General features: G+C 48.1%; 4 non-coding genes across 4 annotated transcripts; all 4 read left to right on the top strand.

The window, feature by feature from the left end:
• The first annotated feature begins 215 nt into the window (after positions 1–215).
• Positions 216–287, top strand: trnac-gca (transfer RNA cysteine (anticodon GCA)). Its single transcript has one exon. It is a non-coding gene; the product is annotated as a tRNA-Cys (tRNA).
• Positions 288–7166: 6879 nt separating this feature from the next.
• On the top strand, positions 7167–7238 carry trnac-gca (transfer RNA cysteine (anticodon GCA)). The gene has a single exon. It is a non-coding gene; the product is annotated as a tRNA-Cys (tRNA).
• A 6879-nt stretch (positions 7239–14117) lies between these two features.
• trnac-gca (transfer RNA cysteine (anticodon GCA)) lies at positions 14118–14189 on the top strand. Its single transcript has one exon. It is a non-coding gene; the product is annotated as a tRNA-Cys (tRNA).
• Positions 14190–15710: 1521 nt separating this feature from the next.
• Positions 15711–15782, top strand: trnac-gca (transfer RNA cysteine (anticodon GCA)). Its single transcript has one exon. It is a non-coding gene; the product is annotated as a tRNA-Cys (tRNA).
• The last annotated feature ends 1864 nt before the right edge of the window (positions 15783–17646 follow it).

The following is a 17646-nucleotide window of genomic DNA, read 5'->3' as shown; positions in this document are numbered from 1 at the left end:
CGCAATATCTTCCGTCCATCTGAACTCTACCACTCAGCCATTTCCAGTTCCGATGCAAATGCCATTGAAGTCAGACAGTCATTTTGGAGTTAGGTTCCACATACAAAACATCTGTGCTGCACGTAAACTGTTGAAAGGCACAGACAAAAGAGTTGTTTTCGACAATTGTCACTGTAGTGTGTGGAAAGTATAAACATGCACCGCAGTTTTCCGTTGGGGGTATAGCTCAGTGGTAGAGCATTTGACTGCAGATCAAGAGGTCCCCAGTTCAAATCTGGGTGCCCCCTTTTCCAAGCAACTTCCCGACACTGGAGCGGCTTTTCAAGTAACTGCCGTTGCCCCTCCTGCACAGGAAACACTGAAGGAGGGGTGTTTTGCTACCACAGCAAGGTTCCTTCTACGATGAACACCTCAAAGACACGAAGATCCGTGTTGCATCGTGAGATGTTGCAAAACATGCACTGCATCGCAGAAACGAGAGCATGAAAGCGTTGCACGTGCATACGGTCAGAGCGGATGCACTCTATGAGTGCATCTGCGCAATATCTTCCGTCCATCTGAACTCTACCACTCAGCAATTTCCATTTCCGATGCAAATGCCATTGAAGTCAGACAGTCATTTTGGAGTTAGGTTCCACATACAAAACATCTGTGCTGCACGTAAACTGATGAAAGGCGCAGACAAGAGAGTTGTTTTAGACAATTGTCATTGTAGTATGTGGAAAGTGTAAACATGCACCGCCCTTTTCTCGTGGGAGTCTAGCTCAGTGGTAGAGCATTTGACTGCAGATCCAGAGGTCCCCAGTTCAAATCTGGGTGCCCCCTTTATACAAGCAACTTCCCTGCACTGGAGCGGCTTTTCAAGTAACTGCCGTTGCCCATCCTGCACAGGAAACACTGAAGGAGGGGTGTTTTGCTACCACAGCAAGGTTCCTTCTATGATGAACACCTCAAAGACTCAAAGATCCGTGTTGCATCGTGAGATGTTGCAAAACATGCACTGCAGCCCCGAAACGAGAGCATGAAAGCGTTGCACGTGCATATGGTCAGCGCGGATGCACTCTATGAGTGCATCTGCGCAATATCTTCCGTCCATCTGAACTCTACCACTCAGCCATTTCCATTTCCGATGCAAATGCCATTGAAGTCAGACAGTCATTTTGGAGTTAGGTTCCACATACAAAACATCTGTGCTGCACGTAAACTGATGAAAGGCGCAGACAAGAGAGTTGTTTTAGACAATTGTCATTGTAGTATGTGGAAAGTGTAAACATGCACCGCCTTTTTCTCGTGGGAGTCTAGCTCAGTGGTAGAGCATTTGACTGCAGATCCAGAGGTCCCCAGTTCAAATCTGGGTGCCCCCGTTATACAAGCAACTTCCCTGCACTGGAGCGGCTTTTCAAGTAACTGCCGTTGCCCATCCTGCACAGGAAACACTGAAGGAGGGGTGTTTTGCTACCACAGCAAGGTTCCTTCTTTGATGAACACCTCAAAGACACGAAGAACCGTGTTGCATCGTGAGATGTTGCAAAACATGCACTGCAGCGCCGAAACGAGAGCATGAAAGCATTGCACGTGCATACGGTCAGCGCCGAGGTCATCGGAGCAATATCTTCCGTCCATCTGGACTCTACCACTCAGCCATTTCCATTTCCGATGCAAATGCCATTGAAGTCAGACAGTCATTTTGGAGTTAGGTTCCACATACAAAACATCTGTGCTGCACGTAAACTGTTGAAAGGCGCAGACAAGAGAGTTGTTTTAGACAATTGTCACTGTAGTATGTGGAAAGTGTAAACATGCACCGCAGTTTTCTGTTGGGGGTATAGCTCAGTGGTAGAGCATTTTACTGCAGATCAAGAGGTCCCCAGTTCAAATCTGGGTGCCCCCTTCATAGAAGCAACTTCCCGGCACTGGAGCGGCTTTTCAAGTAACTGCCGTTGCCCATCCTGCACAGGAAACACTGAAGGAGGGGTGTTTTGCTACCACAGCAAGGTTCCTTCTATGATGAACACCTCAAAGACACAAAGATCCGTGTTGCATCGTGAGATGTTGCAAAACATGCACTGCAGCCCCGAAACGAGAGCATGAAAGCGTTGCACGTACATACGGTCAGCGCGGATGCACTCGATGAGTGCATCTGCGCAATATCTTCCGTCCATCTGAACTCTACCACTCAGCCATTTCCAGTTCCGATGCAAATGCCATTGAAGTCAGACAGTCATTTTGGAGTTAGGTTCCACATACAAAACATCTGTGCTGCACGTAAACTGTTGAAAGGCACAGACAAAAGAGTTGTTTTCGACAATTGTCACTGTAGTGTGTGGAAAGTATAAACATGCACCGCAGTTTCCCGTTGGGGGTATAGCTCAGTGGTAGAGCATTTGACTGCAGATGAAGAGGTCCCCAGTTCAAATCTGGGTGCCCCCTTTATACAAGCAACTTCCCTGCACTGGAGCGGCTTTTCAAGTAACTGCCGTTGCCCATCCTGCACAGGAAACACTGAAGGAGGGGTGTTTTGCTACCACAGCAAGGTTCCTTCTATGATGAACACCTCAAAGACTCAAAGATCCGTGGTGCATCGTGAGATGTTGCAAAACATGCACTGCAGCGCAGAAACGAGAGCATGAAAGCGTTGCACGTGCATACGGTCAGCGCGGATGCACTCTATGAGTGCATCTGCGCAATATCTTCCGTCCATCTGAACTCTACCACTCAGCCATTTCCATTTCCGATGCAAATGCCATTGAAGTCAGACAGTCATTTTGGAGTTAGGTTCCACATACAAAACATCTGTGCTGCACGTAAACTGATGAAAGGCGCAGACAAGAGAGTTGTTTTAGACAATTGTCACTGTAGTATGTGGAAAGTGTAAACATGCACCGCCCTTTTCTCGTGGGAGTCTAGCTCAGTGGTAGAGCATTTGACTGCAGATCCAGAGGTCCCCAGTTCAAATCTGGGTGCCCCCTTTATACAAGCAACTTCCCAGCACTGGAGCGGCTTTTCAAGTAACTGCCGTTGCCCATCCTGCACAGGAAACACTGAAGGAGGGGTGTTTTGCTACCACAGCAAGGTTCCTTCTTTGAAGAACACCTCAAAGACACGAAGATCCGTGTTGCATCGTGAGATGTTGCAAAACATGCACTGCAGCGCCGAAACGAGAGCATGAAAGCATTGCACGTGCATACGGTCAGCGCCGAGGTCATCGGAGCAATATCTTCCGTCCATCTGGACTCTACCACTCAGCCATTTCCATTTCCGATGCAAATGCCATTGAAGTCAGACAGTCATTTTGGAGTTAGGTTCCACATACAAAACATCTGTGCTGCACGTAAACTGTTGAAAGGCGCAGACAAGAGAGTTGTTTTAGACAATTGTCACTGTAGTATGTGGAAAGTGTAAACATGCACCGCAGTTTTCTGTTGGGGGTATAGCTCAGTGGTAGAGCATTTTACTGCAGATCAAGAGGTCCCCAGTTCAAATCTGGGTGCCCCCTTCATAGAAGCAACTTCCCGGCACTGGAGCGGCTTTTCAAGTAACTGCCGTTGCCCATCCTGCACAGGAAACACTGAAGGAGGGGTGTTTTGCTACCACAGCAAGGTTCCTTCTTTGATGAACACCTCAAAGACACAAAGATCCGTGTTGCATCGTGAGATGTTGCAAAACATGCACTGCAGCCCCGAAACGAGAGCATGAAAGCGTTGCACGTACATACGGTCAGCGCGGATGCACTCGATGAGTGCATCTGCGCAATATCTTACGTCCACCACTCAGCCATTTCCAGTTCCGATGCAAATGCCATTGAAGTCAGACAGTCATTTTGGAGTTAGGTTCCACATACAAAACATCTGTGCTGCACGTAAACTGTTGAAAGGCGCAGACAAGAGAGTTGTTTTAGACAATTGTCACTGTAGTATGTGGAAAGTGTAAACATGCACCGCCGTTTTCTGTTGGGGGTATAGCTCAGTGGTAGAGCATTTGACTGCAGATCCCGAGGTCCCCAGTTCAAATCTGGGTGCCCCCTTTATACAAGCAACTTCCCAGCACTGGAGCGGCTTTTCAAGTAACTGCCGTTGCCCATCCTGCACAGGAAACACTGAAGGAGGGGTGTTTTGCTACCACAGCAAGGTTCCTTCTTTGAAGAACACCTCAAAGACACGAAGATCCGTGTTGCATCGTGAGATGTTGCAAAACATGCACTGCAGCGCCGAAACGAGAGCATGAAAGCATTGCACGTGCATACGGTCAGCGCCGAGGTCATCGGAGCAATATCTTCCGTCCATCTGGACTCTACCACTCAGCCATTTCCATTTCCGATGCAAATGCCATTGAAGTCAGACAGTCATTTTGGAGTTAGGTTCCACATACAAAACATCTGTGCTGCACGTAAACTGTTGAAAGGCGCAGACAAGAGAGTTGTTTTAGACAATTGTCACTGTAGTATGTGGAAAGTGTAAACATGCACCGCAGTTTTCTGTTGGGGGTATAGCTCAGTGGTAGAGCATTTTACTGCAGATCAAGAGGTCCCCAGTTCAAATCTGGGTGCCCCCTTCATAGAAGCAACTTCCCGGCACTGGAGCGGCTTTTCAAGTAACTGCCGTTGCCCATCCTGCACAGGAAACACTGAAGGAGGGGTGTTTTGCTACCACAGCAAGGTTCCTTCTTTGATGAACACCTCAAAGACACAAAGATCCGTGTTGCATCGTGAGATGTTGCAAAACATGCACTGCAGCCCCGAAACGAGAGCATGAAAGCGTTGCACGTACATACGGTCAGCGCGGATGCACTCGATGAGTGCATCTGCGCAATATCTTACGTCCACCACTCAGCCATTTCCAGTTCCGATGCAAATGCCATTGAAGTCAGACAGTCATTTTGGAGTTAGGTTCCACATACAAAACATCTGTGCTGCACGTAAACTGTTGAAAGGCGCAGACAAGAGAGTTGTTTTAGACAATTGTCACTGTAGTATGTGGAAAGTGTAAACATGCACCGCCGTTTTCTGTTGGGGGTATAGCTCAGTGGTAGAGCATTTGACTGCAGATCCCGAGGTCCCCAGTTCAAATCTGGGTGCCCCCTTTATACAAGCAACTTCCCAGCACTGGAGCGGCTTTTCAAGTAACTGCCGTTGCCCATCCTGCACAGGAAACACTGAAGGAGGGGTGTTTTGCTACCACAGCAAGGTTCCTTCTTTGAAGAACACCTCAAAGACACGAAGATCCGTGTTGCATCGTGAGATGTTGCAAAACATGCACTGCATCGCAGAAACGAGAGCATGAAAGCGTTGCACGTGCATACGGTCAGCGCGGATGCACTCTATGAGTGCATCTGCGCAATATCTTCCGTCCATCTGAACTCTACCACTCAGCCATTTCCATTTCCGATGCAAATGCCATTGAAGTCAGACAGTCATTTTGGAGTTAGGTTCCACATACAAAACATCTGTGCTGCACGTAAACTGATGAAAGGCGCAGACAAGAGAGTTGTTTTAGACAATTGTCATTGTAGTATGTGGAAAGTGTAAACATGCACCGCCCTTTTCTCGTGGGAGTCTAGCTCAGTGGTAGAGCATTTGACTGCAGATCCAGAGGTCCCCAGTTCAAATCTGGGTGCCCCCTTTATACAAGCAACTTCCCTGCACTGGAGCGGCTTTTCAAGTAACTGCCGTTGCCCATCCTGCACAGGAAACACTGAAGGAGGGGTGTTTTGCTACCACAGCAAGGTTCCTTCTTTGATGAACACCTCAAAGACACGAAGATCCGTGTTGCATCGTGAGGTGTTGCATCGTGAGATGTTGCAAAACATGCACTGCAGCGCCGAAACGCGAGCATGAAAGCATTGCACGTGCATACGGTCAGCGCCGAGGTCATCGGAGCAATATCTTCCGTCCATCTGGACTCTACCACTCAGCCATTTCCATTTCCGATGCAAATGCCATTGAAGTCAGACAGTCATTTTGGAGTTAGGTTCCACATACAAAACATCTGTGCTGCACGTAAACTGTTGAAAGGCGCAGACAAGAGAGTTGTTTTAGACAATTGTCACTGTAGTATGTGGAAAGTGTAAACATGCACCGCAGTTTTCTGTTGGGGGTATAGCTCAGTGGTAGAGCATTTTACTGCAGATCAAGAGGTCCCCAGTTCAAATCTGGGTGCCCCCTTCATAGAAGCAACTTCCCGGCACTGGAGCGGCTTTTCAAGTAACTGCCGTTGCCCATCCTGCACAGGAAACACTGAAGGAGGGGTGTTTTGCTACCACAGCAAGGTTCCTTCTATGATGAACACCTCAAAGACACAAAGATCCGTGTTGCATCGTGAGATGTTGCAAAACATGCACTGCAGCCCCGAAACGAGAGCATGAAAGCGTTGCACGTACATACGGTCAGCGCGGATGCACTCTATGAGTGCATCTGCGCAATATCTTCCGTCCATCTGAACTCTACCACTCAGCCATTTCCATTTCCGATGCAAATGCCATTGAAGTCAGACAGTCATTTTGGAGTTAGGTTCCACATACAAAACATCTGTGCTGCACGTAAACTGTTGAAAGGCGCAGACAAGAGAGTTGTTTTAGACAATTGTCACTGTAGTATGTGGAAAGTGTAAACATGCACCGCAGTTTTCTGTTGGGGGTATAGCTCAGTGGTAGAGCCTTTGACTGCAGATCCAGAGGTCCCCAGTTCAAATCTGGGTGCCCCCTTTATACAAGCAACTTCCCTGCACTGGAGCGGCTTTTCAAGTAACTGCCGTTGCCCATCCTGCACAGGAAACACTGAAGGAGGGGTGTTTTGCTACCACAGCAAGGTTCCTTCTACGATGAACACCTCAAAGACACAAAGATCCGTGTTGCATCGTGAGATGTTGCAAAACATGCACTGCATCGCAGAAACGAGAGCATGAAAGCGTTGCACGTGCATACGGTCAGCGCGGATGCACTCTATGAGTGCATCGGCGCAATATCTTCCGTCCATCTGAACTCTACCACTCAGCCATTTCCAGTTCCGATGCAAATGCCATTGAAGTCAGACAGTCATTTTGGAGTTAGGTTCCACATACAAAACATCTGTGCTGCACGTAAACTGTTGAAAGGCACAGACAAAAGAGTTGTTTTCGACAATTGTCACTGTAGTGTGTGGAAAGTATAAACATGCACCGCAGTTTTCCGTTGGGGGTATAGCTCAGTGGTAGAGCATTTGACTGCAGATCAAGAGGTCCCCAGTTCAAATCTGGGTGCCCCCTTTTCCAAGCAACTTCCCGACACTGGAGCGGCTTTTCAAGTAACTGCCGTTGCCCCTCCTGCACAGGAAACACTGAAGGAGGGGTGTTTTGCTACCACAGCAAGGTTCCTTCTACGATGAACACCTCAAAGACACGAAGATCCGTGTTGCATCGTGAGATGTTGCAAAACATGCACTGCATCGCAGAAACGAGAGCATGAAAGCGTTGCACGTGCATACGGTCAGAGCGGATGCACTCTATGAGTGCATCTGCGCAATATCTTCCGTCCATCTGAACTCTACCACTCAGCAATTTCCATTTCCGATGCAAATGCCATTGAAGTCAGACAGTCATTTTGGAGTTAGGTTCCACATACAAAACATCTGTGCTGCACGTAAACTGATGAAAGGCGCAGACAAGAGAGTTGTTTTAGACAATTGTCATTGTAGTATGTGGAAAGTGTAAACATGCACCGCCCTTTTCTCGTGGGAGTCTAGCTCAGTGGTAGAGCATTTGACTGCAGATCCAGAGGTCCCCAGTTCAAATCTGGGTGCCCCCTTTATACAAGCAACTTCCCTGCACTGGAGCGGCTTTTCAAGTAACTGCCGTTGCCCATCCTGCACAGGAAACACTGAAGGAGGGGTGTTTTGCTACCACAGCAAGGTTCCTTCTATGATGAACACCTCAAAGACTCAAAGATCCGTGTTGCATCGTGAGATGTTGCAAAACATGCACTGCAGCCCCGAAACGAGAGCATGAAAGCGTTGCACGTGCATATGGTCAGCGCGGATGCACTCTATGAGTGCATCTGCGCAATATCTTCCGTCCATCTGAACTCTACCACTCAGCCATTTCCATTTCCGATGCAAATGCCATTGAAGTCAGACAGTCATTTTGGAGTTAGGTTCCACATACAAAACATCTGTGCTGCACGTAAACTGATGAAAGGCGCAGACAAGAGAGTTGTTTTAGACAATTGTCATTGTAGTATGTGGAAAGTGTAAACATGCACCGCCTTTTTCTCGTGGGAGTCTAGCTCAGTGGTAGAGCATTTGACTGCAGATCCAGAGGTCCCCAGTTCAAATCTGGGTGCCCCCGTTATACAAGCAACTTCCCTGCACTGGAGCGGCTTTTCAAGTAACTGCCGTTGCCCATCCTGCACAGGAAACACTGAAGGAGGGGTGTTTTGCTACCACAGCAAGGTTCCTTCTTTGATGAACACCTCAAAGACACGAAGAACCGTGTTGCATCGTGAGATGTTGCAAAACATGCACTGCAGCGCCGAAACGAGAGCATGAAAGCATTGCACGTGCATACGGTCAGCGCCGAGGTCATCGGAGCAATATCTTCCGTCCATCTGGACTCTACCACTCAGCCATTTCCATTTCCGATGCAAATGCCATTGAAGTCAGACAGTCATTTTGGAGTTAGGTTCCACATACAAAACATCTGTGCTGCACGTAAACTGTTGAAAGGCGCAGACAAGAGAGTTGTTTTAGACAATTGTCACTGTAGTATGTGGAAAGTGTAAACATGCACCGCAGTTTTCTGTTGGGGGTATAGCTCAGTGGTAGAGCATTTTACTGCAGATCAAGAGGTCCCCAGTTCAAATCTGGGTGCCCCCTTCATAGAAGCAACTTCCCGGCACTGGAGCGGCTTTTCAAGTAACTGCCGTTGCCCATCCTGCACAGGAAACACTGAAGGAGGGGTGTTTTGCTACCACAGCAAGGTTCCTTCTATGATGAACACCTCAAAGACACAAAGATCCGTGTTGCATCGTGAGATGTTGCAAAACATGCACTGCAGCCCCGAAACGAGAGCATGAAAGCGTTGCACGTACATACGGTCAGCGCGGATGCACTCGATGAGTGCATCTGCGCAATATCTTCCGTCCATCTGAACTCTACCACTCAGCCATTTCCAGTTCCGATGCAAATGCCATTGAAGTCAGACAGTCATTTTGGAGTTAGGTTCCACATACAAAACATCTGTGCTGCACGTAAACTGTTGAAAGGCACAGACAAAAGAGTTGTTTTCGACAATTGTCACTGTAGTGTGTGGAAAGTATAAACATGCACCGCAGTTTCCCGTTGGGGGTATAGCTCAGTGGTAGAGCATTTGACTGCAGATGAAGAGGTCCCCAGTTCAAATCTGGGTGCCCCCTTTATACAAGCAACTTCCCTGCACTGGAGCGGCTTTTCAAGTAACTGCCGTTGCCCATCCTGCACAGGAAACACTGAAGGAGGGGTGTTTTGCTACCACAGCAAGGTTCCTTCTATGATGAACACCTCAAAGACTCAAAGATCCGTGGTGCATCGTGAGATGTTGCAAAACATGCACTGCAGCGCAGAAACGAGAGCATGAAAGCGTTGCACGTGCATACGGTCAGCGCGGATGCACTCTATGAGTGCATCTGCGCAATATCTTCCGTCCATCTGAACTCTACCACTCAGCCATTTCCATTTCCGATGCAAATGCCATTGAAGTCAGACAGTCATTTTGGAGTTAGGTTCCACATACAAAACATCTGTGCTGCACGTAAACTGATGAAAGGCGCAGACAAGAGAGTTGTTTTAGACAATTGTCACTGTAGTATGTGGAAAGTGTAAACATGCACCGCCCTTTTCTCGTGGGAGTCTAGCTCAGTGGTAGAGCATTTGACTGCAGATCCAGAGGTCCCCAGTTCAAATCTGGGTGCCCCCTTTATACAAGCAACTTCCCAGCACTGGAGCGGCTTTTCAAGTAACTGCCGTTGCCCATCCTGCACAGGAAACACTGAAGGAGGGGTGTTTTGCTACCACAGCAAGGTTCCTTCTTTGAAGAACACCTCAAAGACACGAAGATCCGTGTTGCATCGTGAGATGTTGCAAAACATGCACTGCAGCGCCGAAACGAGAGCATGAAAGCATTGCACGTGCATACGGTCAGCGCCGAGGTCATCGGAGCAATATCTTCCGTCCATCTGGACTCTACCACTCAGCCATTTCCATTTCCGATGCAAATGCCATTGAAGTCAGACAGTCATTTTGGAGTTAGGTTCCACATACAAAACATCTGTGCTGCACGTAAACTGTTGAAAGGCGCAGACAAGAGAGTTGTTTTAGACAATTGTCACTGTAGTATGTGGAAAGTGTAAACATGCACCGCAGTTTTCTGTTGGGGGTATAGCTCAGTGGTAGAGCATTTTACTGCAGATCAAGAGGTCCCCAGTTCAAATCTGGGTGCCCCCTTCATAGAAGCAACTTCCCGGCACTGGAGCGGCTTTTCAAGTAACTGCCGTTGCCCATCCTGCACAGGAAACACTGAAGGAGGGGTGTTTTGCTACCACAGCAAGGTTCCTTCTTTGATGAACACCTCAAAGACACAAAGATCCGTGTTGCATCGTGAGATGTTGCAAAACATGCACTGCAGCCCCGAAACGAGAGCATGAAAGCGTTGCACGTACATACGGTCAGCGCGGATGCACTCGATGAGTGCATCTGCGCAATATCTTACGTCCACCACTCAGCCATTTCCAGTTCCGATGCAAATGCCATTGAAGTCAGACAGTCATTTTGGAGTTAGGTTCCACATACAAAACATCTGTGCTGCACGTAAACTGTTGAAAGGCGCAGACAAGAGAGTTGTTTTAGACAATTGTCACTGTAGTATGTGGAAAGTGTAAACATGCACCGCCGTTTTCTGTTGGGGGTATAGCTCAGTGGTAGAGCATTTGACTGCAGATCCCGAGGTCCCCAGTTCAAATCTGGGTGCCCCCTTTATACAAGCAACTTCCCAGCACTGGAGCGGCTTTTCAAGTAACTGCCGTTGCCCATCCTGCACAGGAAACACTGAAGGAGGGGTGTTTTGCTACCACAGCAAGGTTCCTTCTTTGAAGAACACCTCAAAGACACGAAGATCCGTGTTGCATCGTGAGATGTTGCAAAACATGCACTGCAGCGCCGAAACGAGAGCATGAAAGCATTGCACGTGCATACGGTCAGCGCCGAGGTCATCGGAGCAATATCTTCCGTCCATCTGGACTCTACCACTCAGCCATTTCCATTTCCGATGCAAATGCCATTGAAGTCAGACAGTCATTTTGGAGTTAGGTTCCACATACAAAACATCTGTGCTGCACGTAAACTGTTGAAAGGCGCAGACAAGAGAGTTGTTTTAGACAATTGTCACTGTAGTATGTGGAAAGTGTAAACATGCACCGCAGTTTTCTGTTGGGGGTATAGCTCAGTGGTAGAGCATTTTACTGCAGATCAAGAGGTCCCCAGTTCAAATCTGGGTGCCCCCTTCATAGAAGCAACTTCCCGGCACTGGAGCGGCTTTTCAAGTAACTGCCGTTGCCCATCCTGCACAGGAAACACTGAAGGAGGGGTGTTTTGCTACCACAGCAAGGTTCCTTCTTTGATGAACACCTCAAAGACACAAAGATCCGTGTTGCATCGTGAGATGTTGCAAAACATGCACTGCAGCCCCGAAACGAGAGCATGAAAGCGTTGCACGTACATACGGTCAGCGCGGATGCACTCGATGAGTGCATCTGCGCAATATCTTACGTCCACCACTCAGCCATTTCCAGTTCCGATGCAAATGCCATTGAAGTCAGACAGTCATTTTGGAGTTAGTTTCCACATACAAAACATCTGTGCTGCACGTAAACTGTTGAAAGGCGCAGACAAGAGAGTTGTTTTAGACAATTGTCACTGTAGTATGTGGAAAGTGTAAACATGCACCGCCGTTTTCTGTTGGGGGTATAGCTCAGTGGTAGAGCATTTGACTGCAGATCCCGAGGTCCCCAGTTCAAATCTGGGTGCCCCCTTTATACAAGCAACTTCCCAGCACTGGAGCGGCTTTTCAAGTAACTGCCGTTGCCCATCCTGCACAGGAAACACTGAAGGAGGGGTGTTTTGCTACCACAGCAAGGTTCCTTCTTTGAAGAACACCTCAAAGACACGAAGATCCGTGTTGCATCGTGAGATGTTGCAAAACATGCACTGCATCGCAGAAACGAGAGCATGAAAGCGTTGCACGTGCATACGGTCAGCGCGGATGCACTCTATGAGTGCATCTGCGCAATATCTTCCGTCCATCTGAACTCTACCACTCAGCCATTTCCATTTCCGATGCAAATGCCATTGAAGTCAGACAGTCATTTTGGAGTTAGGTTCCACATACAAAACATCTGTGCTGCACGTAAACTGATGAAAGGCGCAGACAAGAGAGTTGTTTTAGACAATTGTCATTGTAGTATGTGGAAAGTGTAAACATGCACCGCCCTTTTCTCGTGGGAGTCTAGCTCAGTGGTAGAGCATTTGACTGCAGATCCAGAGGTCCCCAGTTCAAATCTGGGTGCCCCCTTTATACAAGCAACTTCCCTGCACTGGAGCGGCTTTTCAAGTAACTGCCGTTGCCCATCCTGCACAGGAAACACTGAAGGAGGGGTGTTTTGCTACCACAGCAAGGTTCCTTCTTTGATGAACACCTCAAAGACACGAAGATCCGTGTTGCATCGTGAGGTGTTGCATCGTGAGATGTTGCAAAACATGCACTGCAGCGCCGAAACGCGAGCATGAAAGCATTGCACGTGCATACGGTCAGCGCCGAGGTCATCGGAGCAATATCTTCCGTCCATCTGGACTCTACCACTCAGCCATTTCCATTTCCGATGCAAATGCCATTGAAGTCAGACAGTCATTTTGGAGTTAGGTTCCACATACAAAACATCTGTGCTGCACGTAAACTGTTGAAAGGCGCAGACAAGAGAGTTGTTTTAGACAATTGTCACTGTAGTATGTGGAAAGTGTAAACATGCACCGCAGTTTTCTGTTGGGGGTATAGCTCAGTGGTAGAGCATTTTACTGCAGATCAAGAGGTCCCCAGTTCAAATCTGGGTGCCCCCTTCATAGAAGCAACTTCCCGGCACTGGAGCGGCTTTTCAAGTAACTGCCGTTGCCCATCCTGCACAGGAAACACTGAAGGAGGGGTGTTTTGCTACCACAGCAAGGTTCCTTCTATGATGAACACCTCAAAGACACAAAGATCCGTGTTGCATCGTGAGATGTTGCAAAACATGCACTGCAGCCCCGAAACGAGAGCATGAAAGCGTTGCACGTACATACGGTCAGCGCGGATGCACTCTATGAGTGCATCTGCGCAATATCTTCCGTCCATCTGAACTCTACCACTCAGCCATTTCCATTTCCGATGCAAATGCCATTGAAGTCAGACAGTCATTTTGGAGTTAGGTTCCACATACAAAACATCTGTGCTGCACGTAAACTGTTGAAAGGCGCAGACAAGAGAGTTGTTTTAGACAATTGTCACTGTAGTATGTGGAAAGTGTAAACATGCACCGCAGTTTTCTGTTGGGGGTATAGCTCAGTGGTAGAGCCTTTGACTGCAGATCCAGAGGTCCCCAGTTCAAATCTGGGTGCCCCCTTTATACAAGCAACTTCCCTGCACTGGAGCGGCTTTTCAAGTAACTGCCGTTGCCCATCCTGCACAGGAAACACTGAAGGAGGGGTGTTTTGCTACCACAGCAAGGTTCCTTCTACGATGAACACCTCAAAGACACAAAGATCCGTGTTGCATCGTGAGATGTTGCAAAACATGCACTGCATCGCAGAAACGAGAGCATGAAAGCGTTGCACGTGCATACGGTCAGCGCGGATGCACTCTATGAGTGCATCGGCGCAATATCTTCCGTCCATCTGAACTCTACCACTCAGCCATTTCCAGTTCCGATGCAAATGCCATTGAAGTCAGACAGTCATTTTGGAGTTAGGTTCCACATACAAAACATCTGTGCTGCACGTAAACTGTTGAAAGGCACAGACAAAAGAGTTGTTTTCGACAATTGTCACTGTAGTGTGTGGAAAGTATAAACATGCACCGCAGTTTTCCGTTGGGGGTATAGCTCAGTGGTAGAGCATTTGACTGCAGATCAAGAGGTCCCCAGTTCAAATCTGGGTGCCCCCTTTTCCAAGCAACTTCCCGACACTGGAGCGGCTTTTCAAGTAACTGCCGTTGCCCCTCCTGCACAGGAAACACTGAAGGAGGGGTGTTTTGCTACCACAGCAAGGTTCCTTCTACGATGAACACCTCAAAGACACGAAGATCCGTGTTGCATCGTGAGATGTTGCAAAACATGCACTGCATCGCAGAAACGAGAGCATGAAAGCGTTGCACGTGCATACGGTCAGAGCGGATGCACTCTATGAGTGCATCTGCGCAATATCTTCCGTCCATCTGAACTCTACCACTCAGCAATTTCCATTTCCGATGCAAATGCCATTGAAGTCAGACAGTCATTTTGGAGTTAGGTTCCACATACAAAACATCTGTGCTGCACGTAAACTGATGAAAGGCGCAGACAAGAGAGTTGTTTTAGACAATTGTCATTGTAGTATGTGGAAAGTGTAAACATGCACCGCCCTTTTCTCGTGGGAGTCTAGCTCAGTGGTAGAGCATTTGACTGCAGATCCAGAGGTCCCCAGTTCAAATCTGGGTGCCCCCTTTATACAAGCAACTTCCCTGCACTGGAGCGGCTTTTCAAGTAACTGCCGTTGCCCATCCTGCACAGGAAACACTGAAGGAGGGGTGTTTTGCTACCACAGCAAGGTTCCTTCTTTGATGAACACCTCAAAGACACGAAGATCCGTGTTGCATCGTGAGATGTTGCAAAACATGCACTGCAGCGCCGAAACGAGAGCATGAAAGCATTGCACGTGCATACGGTCAGCGCCGAGGTCATCGGAGCAATATCTTCCGTCCATCTGGACTCTACCACTCAGCCATTTCCATTTCCGATGCAAATGCCATTGAAGTCAGACAGTCATTTTGGAGTTAGGTTCCACATACAAAACATCTGTGCTGCACGTAAACTGTTGAAAGGCGCAGACAAGAGAGTTGTTTTAGACAATTGTCACTGTAGTATGTGGAAAGTGTAAACATGCACCGCAGTTTTCTGTTGGGGGTATAGCTCAGTGGTAGAGCATTTGACTGCAGATCCAGAGGTCCCCAGTTCAAATCTGGGTGCCCCCTTTATACAAGCAACTTCCCTGCACTGGAGCGGCTTTTCAAGTAACTGCCGTTGCCCATCCTGCACAGGAAACACTGAAGGAGGGGTGTTTTGCTACCACAGCAAGGTTCCTTCTTTGATGAACACCTCAAAGACACAAAGATCCGTGTTGCATCGTGAGATGTTGCAAAACATGCACTGCAGCCCCGAAACGAGAGCATGAAAGCGTTGCACGTACATACGGTCAGCGCGGATGCACTCGATGAGTGCATCTGCGCAATATCTTACGTCCACCACTCAGCCATTTCCAGTTCCGATGCAAATGCCATTGAAGTCAGACAGTCATTTTGGAGTTAGGTTCCACATACAAAACATCTGTGCTGCACGTAAACTGTTGAAAGGCGCAGACAAGAGAGTTGTTTTAGACAATTGTCACTGTAGTATGTGGAAAGTGTAAACATGCACCGCAGTTTTCTGTTGGGGGTATAGCTCAGTGGTAGAGCATTTGACTGCAGATCAAGAGGTCCCCAGTTCAAATCTGGGTGCCCCCTTTATACAAGCAACTTCCCTGCACTGGAGCGGCTTTTCAAGTAACTGCCGTTGCCCATCCTGCACAGGAAACACTGAAGGAGGGGTGTTTTGCTACCACAGCAAGGTTCCTTCTATGATGAACACCTCAAAGACTCAAAGATCCGTGGTGCATCGTGAGATGTTGCAAAACATGCACTGCAGCGCAGAAACGAGAGCATGAAAGCGTTGCACGTGCATACGGTCAGCGCGGATGCACTCTATGAGTGCATCTGCGCAATATCTTCCGTCCATCTGAACTCTACCACTCAGCCATTTCCATTTCCGATGCAAATGCCATTGAAGTCAGACAGTCATTTTGGAGTTAGGTTCCACATACAAAACATCTGTGCTGCACGTAAACTGATGAAAGGCGCAGACAAGAGAGTTGTTTTAGACAATTGTCATTGTAGTATGTGGAAAGTGTAAACATGCACCGCTTTTTTCTCGTGGGAGTCTAGCTCAGTGGTAGAGCATTTGACTGCAGATCCAGAGGTCCCCAGTTCAAATCTGGGTGTCCCCGTTATACAAGCAACTTCCCTGCACTGGAGCGGCTTTTCAAGTAACTGCCGTTGCCCATCCTGCACAGGAAACACTGAAGGAGGGGTGTTTTGCTACCACAGCAAGGTTCCTTCTTTGATGAACACCTCAAAGACACGAAGATCCGTGTTGCATCGTGAGATGTTGCAAAACATGCACTGCAGCGCCGAAACGAGAGCATGAAAGCATTGCACGTGCATACGGTCAGCGCCGAGGTCATCGGAGCAATATCTTCCGTCCATCTGGACTCTACCACTCAGCCATTTCCATTTCCGATGCAAATGCCATTGAAGTCAGACAGTCATTTTGGAGTTAGGTTCCACATACAAAACATCTGTGCTGCACGTAAACTGTTGAAAGGCGCAGACAAGAGAGTTGTTTTAGACAATTGTCACTGTAGTATGTGGAAAGTGTAAACATGCACCGCAGTTTTCTGTTGGGGGTATAGCTCAGTGGTAGAGCATTTTACTGCAGATCAAGAGGTCCCCAGTTCAAATCTGGGTGCCCCCTTCATAGAAGCAACTTCCCGGCACTGGAGCGGCTTTTCAAGTAACTGCCGTTGCCCATCCTGCACAGGAAACACTGAAGGAGGGGTGTTTTGCTACCACAGCAAGGTTCCTTCTATGATGAACACCTCAAAGACACAAAGATCCGTGTTGCATCGTGAGATGTTGCAAAACATGCACTGCAGCCCCGAAACGAGAGCATGAAAGCGTTGCACGTACATACGGTCAGCGCGGATGCACTCGATGAGTGCATCTGCGCAACATCTTACGTCCATCACTCAGCCATTTCCAGTTCCGATGCAAATGCCATTGAAGTCAGACAGTCATTTTGGAGTTAGGTTCCACATACAAAACATCTGTGCTGCACGTAAACTGTTGAAAGGCGCAGACAAGAGAGTTGTTTTAGACAATTGTCACTGTAGTATGTGGAAAGTGTAAACATGCACCGCAGTTTTCTGTTGGGGGTATAGCTCAGTGGTGGAGCATTTGACTGCAGATCAAGAGGTCCCCAGTTCAAATCTGGGTGCCCCCTTTATACAAGCAACTTCCCTGCACTGGAGCGGCTTTTCAAGTAACTGCCGTTGCCCATCCTGCACAGGAAACACTGAAGGAGGGGTGTTTTGCTACCACAGCAAGGTTCCTTCTATGATGAACACCTCAAAGACTCAAAGATCCGTGGTGCATCGTGAGATGTTGCAAAACATGCACTGCAGCGCAGAAACGAGAGCATGAAAGCGTTGCACGTGCATACGGTCAGCGCGGATGCACTCTATGAGTGCATCTGCGCAATATCTTCCGTCCA

Source organism: Chiloscyllium punctatum, chromosome 42 (assembly GCF_047496795.1).
Source record: "Chiloscyllium punctatum isolate Juve2018m chromosome 42, sChiPun1.3, whole genome shotgun sequence".
NCBI lineage: Eukaryota > Metazoa > Chordata > Chondrichthyes > Orectolobiformes > Hemiscylliidae > Chiloscyllium > Chiloscyllium punctatum.
The sequence above is the reverse complement of the archived record's forward strand: the minus strand, read 5'-3'. Positions and strand labels throughout refer to the sequence as shown.